At 41.7% G+C, this 8,934-nt stretch overlaps 1 long non-coding RNA gene across 3 annotated transcripts; it reads left to right on the plus strand.

Moving 5' to 3' along the window:
* The first annotated feature begins 1,452 nt into the window (after nucleotides 1-1,452).
* LOC139800504 (uncharacterized) lies at nucleotides 1,453-4,947 on the plus strand. Of its 3 annotated transcripts, none has more exons than XR_011728052.1 (3): nucleotides 1,453-1,632; nucleotides 2,017-2,148; nucleotides 4,723-4,947. It is a non-coding gene; the product is annotated as an uncharacterized lncRNA (long non-coding RNA). The 3 variants fall into 3 exon arrangements; XR_011727987.1 differs by lacking the exon at nucleotides 4,723-4,947 and adding an exon at nucleotides 4,192-4,715 and having other exon boundaries at nucleotides 1,877-2,148; XR_011727876.1 differs by lacking the exon at nucleotides 4,723-4,947 and adding an exon at nucleotides 4,192-4,715.
* The last annotated feature ends 3,987 nt before the right edge of the window (nucleotides 4,948-8,934 follow it).

Consider the following 8,934-nt stretch of genomic DNA (forward strand, 5'->3'; position numbering starts at 1 on the left):
TCCTTGCTTCTTTATTTGTCATTTTGTTTCGCTTTAAAGCATTGTCTCTCATTCCTTTGCCATTCCTAGCAATGTTTCATGGGATTTTGTTTTTCAAACACACAGCTGTTGGAACCAACAATTCTTCTGTAGATATTTATACTTCCCTCCTTAGATATCTCTCTTCTCTTTGGAGAGAGTGAGATCTTATACCACTTTTTGACTAAAAGTTTTATGATCCTTGACACCATCCTGACCTTACTCTAGAAAAGATGTTTTATTTGATGTCCATGTAAGCTTGTCTGGATGTCATAGAAACATAAGGCATATATTCCACTGATGTTTCATTTATCACTAAAAAGTTAAATGTCCACCTCCATACTGTAAGTTAAGTTTTTCTACCTACTCTTTCACAGGGGTTTTATTTTTTTTTATATATACAAAGCTTGCCATGCATATGGTGCACCCAGCAGCATACCCATTGACTTGGTTATCTTGTTTAGAACACCAGCAGTGTTTTTTCACGGTGTTTACTAGTGCAATACCTCCAGTTCTGTCTCAGACTGCCCAGACCCCATAGTTATAGTCTGTAGCCTTGGGACCCCCATTCAGGCAGCCATAAGAGGGCTGCTTCAAATCTGTGTTCACTGGGCACCGATGCACACGCAGTCCTGATCCTCCAGCACAACTTCTTGCTGCCCACAGGACAATGAATTTTCCACCACAGCTTGCTGGTCCCATAGCCATCCTGACCAGCACACTGGTCAGGCTGCACTGCACTGAGGCTGCACCTCAGCTCCTTTCCTGCCCACATGCACCCAGGCTTCCTTCTCAAGGAACACAGGGCAGGTGCTGGCATGGTGCAAACCGGCACGTCCCCACAAGCAGAAGTGTAGCCAGAAGCCATGGCTGTGTGATGCACTGCAATGCATTCTGCAGTGTACAGACAGTCCTTGTGTTTGGGACAAAAATCTCCCCTCAGAGAAGGTATGAGGACAGCACAAGTGGAAAAACCCATGCAAGCTCACACAGCTGCCTTAATCCTGTGACACAGCCTCTCCTAGCTCTTGATCTAAATACCCTCCTTATACCCACGTGCCTTTACCTTGCTTTCATTCTCTGCCAGTGGTCTGAATATCTAGTCTGGGCTTTAGCTAGAAGCACACACAGAGGAGACATGGTAAGGCTTCCAGCCCTACCTCCACACTGTTTGGCCAGGGTATGAAATGAGGCTTCATTCTCAGGGGAGATATTTGGGTCAGAGCCATTGATGATGATGACCTACTTCAGTATCCTTGGGAATTACTTTTACTCTCCATTTCTTACTCAAGAGCCAGGCCCAGGCAGATGTATTACAGCAATATTGCAATTGTCCCAGTAAAACCTGCCAGCCCTGCCATATCTTGGCACCCTTCCTAATACCCTTGGAACCATTCACCTCTTCTGGTTGGGCTGCTGGCATGGGAATAGACAGGGAATCTCAGCAAGCCGCACTGGGCCATCCTTGCCCTTTGGTACATGTGCAGGATCAGCCCATTACAGAGGGCCATTCCAGCAAATGCAACACAGTTATGTCAATATCAAGACAGAGTGGATTCTTTCCAACATAATTTCATCAAATCAAGAAAAATGTCCTACTTCCTACAGTGAGTGGTAAGTTGACTCCCTTTACCCCCAGGTACAGCATTAACCTTCTTCACTCCAGCAACCTACTCACCAATTGCTGATAGCTACTAATTAGAAAGGTTTTTAACTGACTGTGAAACTGGACTGGGTGAAATGATGAGCATCACTCCTACTGCGTGAATTTTAATTTGGATTTCTGAAGTAGACAACTACAGTTTATATATATAAATAGATACACATCTTTACTTACATGCTTTTCTATATTGCACAGGCCATGGCCCTCCTGTGTGTGGGTATGGAAAGAAAGATACAGCTTGTGAGTTCAAACTGCAGATGCCAAATGGAAGCTGAAGAAATTTTTATCCCTTAAAAATCTTCCTTCCACAAACACAGCAGAGGTAATTTTTGCAGGATTCCCCCAAAGAGAACAGACTGCCTGAGGGAGATTTCTTCTACCTTTGCCTCCATTGACAAGACCATAGCTCAAGACCCTGTCAGCTGAGATGTCATCCTTGAAAGCAGCTACAGTTTTGAAGCTCAGAGGTAATAAGACTCTGAAAAGAGGATCTAGTGCCAACTTTCACTGGATAACTCAGGACATTTCAGTTTTCTCCTGAAGAGCTTTGGTTTTAATCTATTTATATTTTCACATCCTAACATTAAGCAGATTCAGAAGCTGGGATCTGGTCTGGGTGGCAGTAAAAAATGCTTGAAATGCAGCTTCAGTGAACCCTAGAGGCTCCATATACAGAAGGTACCTTCTCCAGGAGTTAGTGAAAATACCATGTTTATGTTACAAAAAAGATGCAGCCCCCATTCTTTGAAGATGATTTCTGAATCAATTTTTTTCACATTAAGAAATAAATGGGAAATTTTGTAAGAAGAAACTGAAATTTGCTGAGACCTGGCATAACTGACTGCAGCACCGCACAGACAAATTTTGCCCTATTTATAAAGAGACAAAATATCTTTTCTAAAAAGTCTCCCTCCATTCACTTTTAGACAAGCCTCGCTTGCATCCCTCTTCTGAGGATAGAACCTCATTTCCCTAAGATATTGTTCTGCCTCCTCATAAGTTAAGTTCTTTCCCATTTATTCCTCCTTACATGAATAAATGAAAAAAAAAAAAAAAAAAAAAAAAAAAAAAAAGGGGAGATCTTTTTCGACATTTTTTTTCTATCTGTCTATGAATTAATTGATTTAAACTTGTTGGCCAGAGGCAGATTTTTGGTTTTCTAAGATCTGATCATTCAAATTTCAGTTTATACTAAATGAGTGAGAGAAGTCAACTGTGCCTCAGTCGTCAGAGTGTTCAGGGGGAATGGAGAGATAGATATAGCTTTCTAAAATTATTTTTGATTCATCTCAGAGGTAAATTAGTTTTCTTTCACTCTAGCAAAGCAAGGTGTAGAACCATTCCATCACGAGACTCTTTTAAAAGGGATTTCAACAAGAGATATGAACTATGCCTTCATTTTAAATCTATAGAAGAGCTACAGAAGTGTTTCTTTAAAGGAAAGAGGAGTTAAAAAATGCTATTGAAATGTGGGAAAGTAAATAACTTTTATCCCTCATGATCAATATCACTAAAGGAAAGGATACTGTCAGAAGCATAAATATGAGACAGAGCTGAAACTCCCCCTGTTGGCATCTGATAGGCAAGCAAGGCCATTTCCTGAAACCCAATTTCCCTACGTCTTCGGAAACCTTTGGGGATTTATTTCAGCTGAACAGGTTAGAATCTTCAGTTATTTGCTCCTTAATGCCTGACAGGAGAGAGCAAGTAGCCAGATTCTCCAAAATCTGTGCCACAGTTTGTGGCTGTGCCTCGTGCTTGGCAAACTGAGATCTGAAGGTGGCATAAACCCACACAGTGGTGCAGCCTGATGAGGAGAAGCTGCAAAGTAAGAAGGAAAATTAACCACAGGGTACAATTCAGTGGAAAACAAAACGTTAAGAGAAAAGGACCCTCAAGCCATACTGAGAATCTTGGGGGGAGGGAGCAATGCCTGCTCAGTAATGATGACAGGCATCAGGCAGTGCTTTTGCTAACAGACTGTGAATTTATCCTTGGGTTCACAGGCTGGTGGTGACACCAGCAGTCAATTTATCCACCATCAAAAAAGCCCACAACCAACCCACAAATAAACAAACTTATCTATGGAGCTGGTTCCTGTCACAACGGTAGGGAAAAAAAATAGAAAGTGGAAGAATTACAGGTAGAATTATAGGTGTTAGTCTGGCTTAGGATAGAAAATGACTCTGAAGAAAATGACTCTGAAGTCATTGAATCCACCTAATAAGCCCACTCACTTTGTGTCAGGAAAGCTACATATCCTGGAGGGATTCTTCAGGGACTGAGTTTCAGTAATTCTGCCAACTGCATTTGCTGTCATTTGAAGCAAATTCCTACAGTCCTTTTTTTTTTTTTTTTCCCCTGCCTGTCGTAATTAGCTTCCCAGACCATCTTTATATGCACGGATTAGGGTTAGCACAGGCAGTACTGTTTGCCTGCAGACTGAACATATGCTGTGGGTCTTCTTGTTCCTTCCTTGTATCTAATGGTTCTTCTAATTCTAAATTCAGAGGAATGTGTCTGAGGATGCCAAAGACAAGAACAAGACTGTTAGCACTGCAGAGCCAATGCAACTGGAAAAAAACAAATCAGTGCCTATTCTGCCATGCAGACCACCAACACCTACACCTGCTGACCTGCTGACTGTAGAAACAGCATTTTTGACACTGATGTCAAAACCACACAGATAATACTTGATCATGAAGTATTTCTAGCATTGCTTGCCATACAGAAAGGTGGGCTGATTGTTGTTCCAAACCTGCTGTGAAAATTGCTGTATGAAAGTCCTCTTTATATAAAATAACACCACTATGATGTGGTTGAGTGAGTAATTAATGTGACTGTAGAAAGGGCTGGACAGCACAGCTTTGTGATCTGTAGGATCTGTGCAGAGACATTCCACCCCTCTCTGATAAAATCAGGAGAGATAGAGGGTTGCCTTAAACCATATTCAATTTAGTCTTACCAAGGGACAGAACATTTTGCAGTTAGGGTCAAAATCTGTGCCTCAATGAATACTAAATGTGTCCTTTCCTCTACAGCAGTCCTACTGACACAGGTGCAGCCCCTCAAGGAATGAAGAGCTATCCAGAATGAGTACAGATGGCAGAATCTCATTCTGCTGGATTGACCCTGCAGTTTTCCAGTTCCTGCCATAGCTGTGCTGCACTAGCAGGAGGTCTGCTCTGATCTCTCTCTTCTTGTGAAATCATTATCCCAGGAAAAGCTACCTAGTCATTAAATATTAAATGAAATTAAACTCAGAACATGCAGTTGTTCTGACAACTCATTTTACTGACAGCAGAATTTTGTTCCTACTTTTCAGGCAAAAATGTGAAGAGACTACAGAAGTGTTTTAGCACCACACTAAGCATAAAATATAATTTCTGGCTGTGCCTCCAGAGTTAACCACAGATGCACCACCCCACCATGATGTACTGCATCATGAGCAGGAAGCCAAGTTCAAACATTCTTCATACTGCTACAGTATCCACCAGAATGGAATTTCTCACCTCAGTGCAAGGGCCCTTTGGCCTCATCTCAATCAAGTTTGTGACCCGAGGGGAATACACACACACACACTACTGACACAGCTGTAAGGAGCTCACCCATAGCTCCTCCTGTTGTGGTATTTCTGAACTGGAGCAAACCCTGTATGTACCTTGCCTGTGATGGATATTGTATTTAAACCCATCATTTTATGACAAGCCCTTCAAAAGAGTACCTGGAGGTCCTATTAATCCCCTAGAGAGTACAGGGGTGACAAAGGCACTGGAAAGAAGCCAGCAGATGGCAGCAGGCAACTAGCATAGGATGTGGGACCACCCGCAGGTGCCTAAGGCAGAGCATCCCCTGGCAGCTGCATGTCCTGACTGGAACATCCTTCCTGAGTGTCCTGTATGGGGACCACCATACTCAGATGGACTATGCAACACTGCAGAAGCATTTGGTAGTCACCTCATTTTAATTTAGAGGCAATAGAAGCAGCTGTCCCAAGAAGCTGATGTGGCAGAAGAATGTGTGTCAGACAATGACACTGTAAGGGCCCAGCTGTATTTTCACAAGCCCATGGTGTGTGATCCCTCCTGAAGAAGCTAATAGATGTTTTGGCAGGACCTCTCTCAGTCATTTCTGGGAGTCTGGGACATCCTTTCTTATTCAAAGCTGGCCAGGGTTATTCCAGCTTCTACAAAAGGGGTATGAGGGAAGACCCAGGGAAATACAGACTTGTTAGTCTAACATCAGTTCCTGAAAAAAATTATGGACAAGATCAAACTGAGTACTGTGGAAAGGCATTTAAAGAATAAAGCAGCCATCAGGCACAGTCAACATGGGATCAAAAAGGGAAATTCTTGTTTAACTAGTCTGATTTCCTTCTATGATGAGTTTGCCCACCTAGCGGGTGAAGAGAAGGTGGTGGGTGTAGTTTTTCTGGATTTTAATAAGGCTTTTGATACCGTCCCCCACAGCATCCTTCTGGACAAGGTGTCCAGCTGTGGGATATGAGGGTTCACAGCATTCTGAGTGATGAACTGGCTGAAGGGAAGAGGTCAAATGGTTGAAGAGAGTGGGGTTACATCTGCCTGGTGACACGTCACCAGCAGTGTTCCTCAAGGTTTGATTCTAGGGCAAGTCCTGTTGAATATATTTGTCAACAACTGGGATAAAGGAGTTGAATGCACCATTTGCAGTTTGCTGATTATAGTGACCTGGGAAGTGCTGTTGGCTGTCTTGAGGGACATGAGGCTTTGCAGAGGGATCTAGATAATCATAGTCCAATGATCTAGTCAAATGGGATGAAATTCAACAAGTCCACATCCTGCATTTAGGATGGAGTACAAACAAGTACAAATGGGGAGAGGAGTGGCTGGAGAGCAGCCCATCAGAAAGGGATCTGGGGGTGGTGTTGAACAGCAGCTCAACATGAACCAGCTCTGTATCCTGGCAACTGAGAAAGTAAACCTCATCCTAGGGTTCATCAAACACCACACGACCATCTGGTCAAAAGAGGTGACTATTGCACTGTATTCAGCAATGGTTTGCCTCACCTGGAGCATTATGTGCAGTTCTGAGCTCCGCAATTTAAGAAAGTTGTGAGCATCCTTGAACACTTCTGGAGGAGGCCAACAAAGCCAGTGAAAGGGCTTGGAAGGAATGTCCTATGGGGAATGGCTGATGATTTGGGGCTCTTCTAGTTTGGGGAAAAGAAAGCTAAGGGGTGACCTCATTGCTCTCTCCACACCTCTTCTCCCTGGTATCCAGTGGCAGAACCCATGGAATGGTTCAAGGCTGCACCAGGTGAAGTGCAGGCTGGACATTGGGAAGCAAAGTTTTACTGAGAGAGTGGAATACACTGGAATAGGATTCCTAGAGAGGTGGTCGATGGCCCAAGCCTGTCAGTGTTAAAGAGGCATTTGGACAATGTAAAGAGTTGAGAGTGGCAGCTTCAGCAGTTTTGCTGTGTTCATGAAGCTCTGCTCTGAGCAGCAGCATCTCATCTCAGCAGAAGAGCAGCCACAGAAGTTTTGAACCTGGTTTCACATCTGCACACACTGAGTAAATATCCTTGCAGCATCCATTATATTCCTACACAGGAGTCCTAAGGCTACCACACTGTCCTGGCCTTCAGACTACCTGAGAATCCACTCTCATTTCTCTATTGTATTTCCAAACAAATATCAAGTTTTGATTTAGGACTGTTTCAGTCCTAATGTGTTCATCTTTATTCCTTTAAAACGAACTGTAGTTTCATAGGTATGAACATGCTATCTGTAAATGGATTAACTTTATTCTCAGCCCCAAGTGCTTCTGCGGAAGCATTTCAAAGTGAAGGAACTTGGGAAAAATAATTTTCTAGAGTGCTTCAAGAAAACTGAAAATCACATTAAATGACTGTGAATTATTGCAAAGCATGAAACAATGTAAATGCTTAAAGCTGGAATTTTTCAAGGTTCATCTAAGTGTTCAGAGACAGAAGTATATATCATTATACACCTTAATGCTTTCACTAGTTCTTTAGTCCCACATCAAGTGCTTTAAATTATTACAGTGCTATGCTTTATTCATAAAAGGTGAAATTCATTCATTCTGCATAAATTCTGACTCATAGATCAGGGCAGTAAGTAGGAAATGGAAGGAAGATAAACTGCACTGTTCAAAATAAGCAGACTAGCAGAGTGATTCAGAGCACTTAAAATTAGGCTCCTGTTCTCAATCATCCCATAGAGAAGTCTCTCTTTCCCCAGTGACTTCAAGGGGCATTTCAGAGGCAAGTCTCCTTTGGCTGAAGTAAGCAATTGTGAATTACCCTTTCATTCAGACCATCCCTCACAGATCCATAATATTTTGGTCATGGATCCTCCAGCTCCACAGCTTCACCAGGCAGTAAAGGGAAACCAGCAGGCTTTTTGCCAGTCATCTACATCTAGAGCAAATTCTCATTTTTCCTGAATGCTGCAATCATCCTTGAAAAATGTAGAGCACAATCAGCAGGAAAAGAAAAAACAACTTTGCAACTTGCAAACAAAGGAAGAAGAGAGAAGAGCTGAATAAACAATAAAAATATCAGTGCCAAAGGACATTGGTCTTTGTTGCTGTAGCAGCACAACACACAAAATCTTTCCCTCATTCGTAGGGCAATAAGTGGTGAAGAAAAACCTGCCTGCAAATATATATTAATATTTGAAAGACATCTGTTTGACCATATTTACAGTCAGTACATATCTACTTTATTTGATCATTCAAGCACCCACATTCTACCAAGCATTTACATTTAACAGTAAAATCCACAATTTGCACTGCTTGGTGTGCTACAGAAGCCATTCAATCAGAGAATAGAAATTATTTGACCACAAATTTGCAACCGTAAATATTTATATCTAAGCATTTGTAAATGATGTGCAGTACAAGAATAATTGCCAAATCAATTCAAAAGGCAAATCTGAATAAATTAATGTCCATGAATTATTCATTAATTTTACTTTTTCATATAGTTCATTATTTCTCTGTGTAATCAGTAAGCAGCTAATATGTCTGAGTGCATTTAAAATATCGATTAGTCTTCTGGATACACTATTCAGAACCATTTAATCAACAGAAGATTTCAGTAAGTATTAAGCTTACATTTGAGGAAAATATAAGAAATCTTGGGTTTAGTGATAATGAATGCTTATTACAGACTGTAAGGAAAAATTATTTGCCATTTATCCAAAATATCAAGAGAATTTTCCATCACTATTGTGCACGGGCGAGTG

Source organism: Heliangelus exortis, chromosome 1, assembly GCF_036169615.1.
Source record: "Heliangelus exortis chromosome 1, bHelExo1.hap1, whole genome shotgun sequence".
In the NCBI taxonomy this organism is placed as follows: domain Eukaryota; kingdom Metazoa; phylum Chordata; class Aves; order Apodiformes; family Trochilidae; genus Heliangelus; species Heliangelus exortis.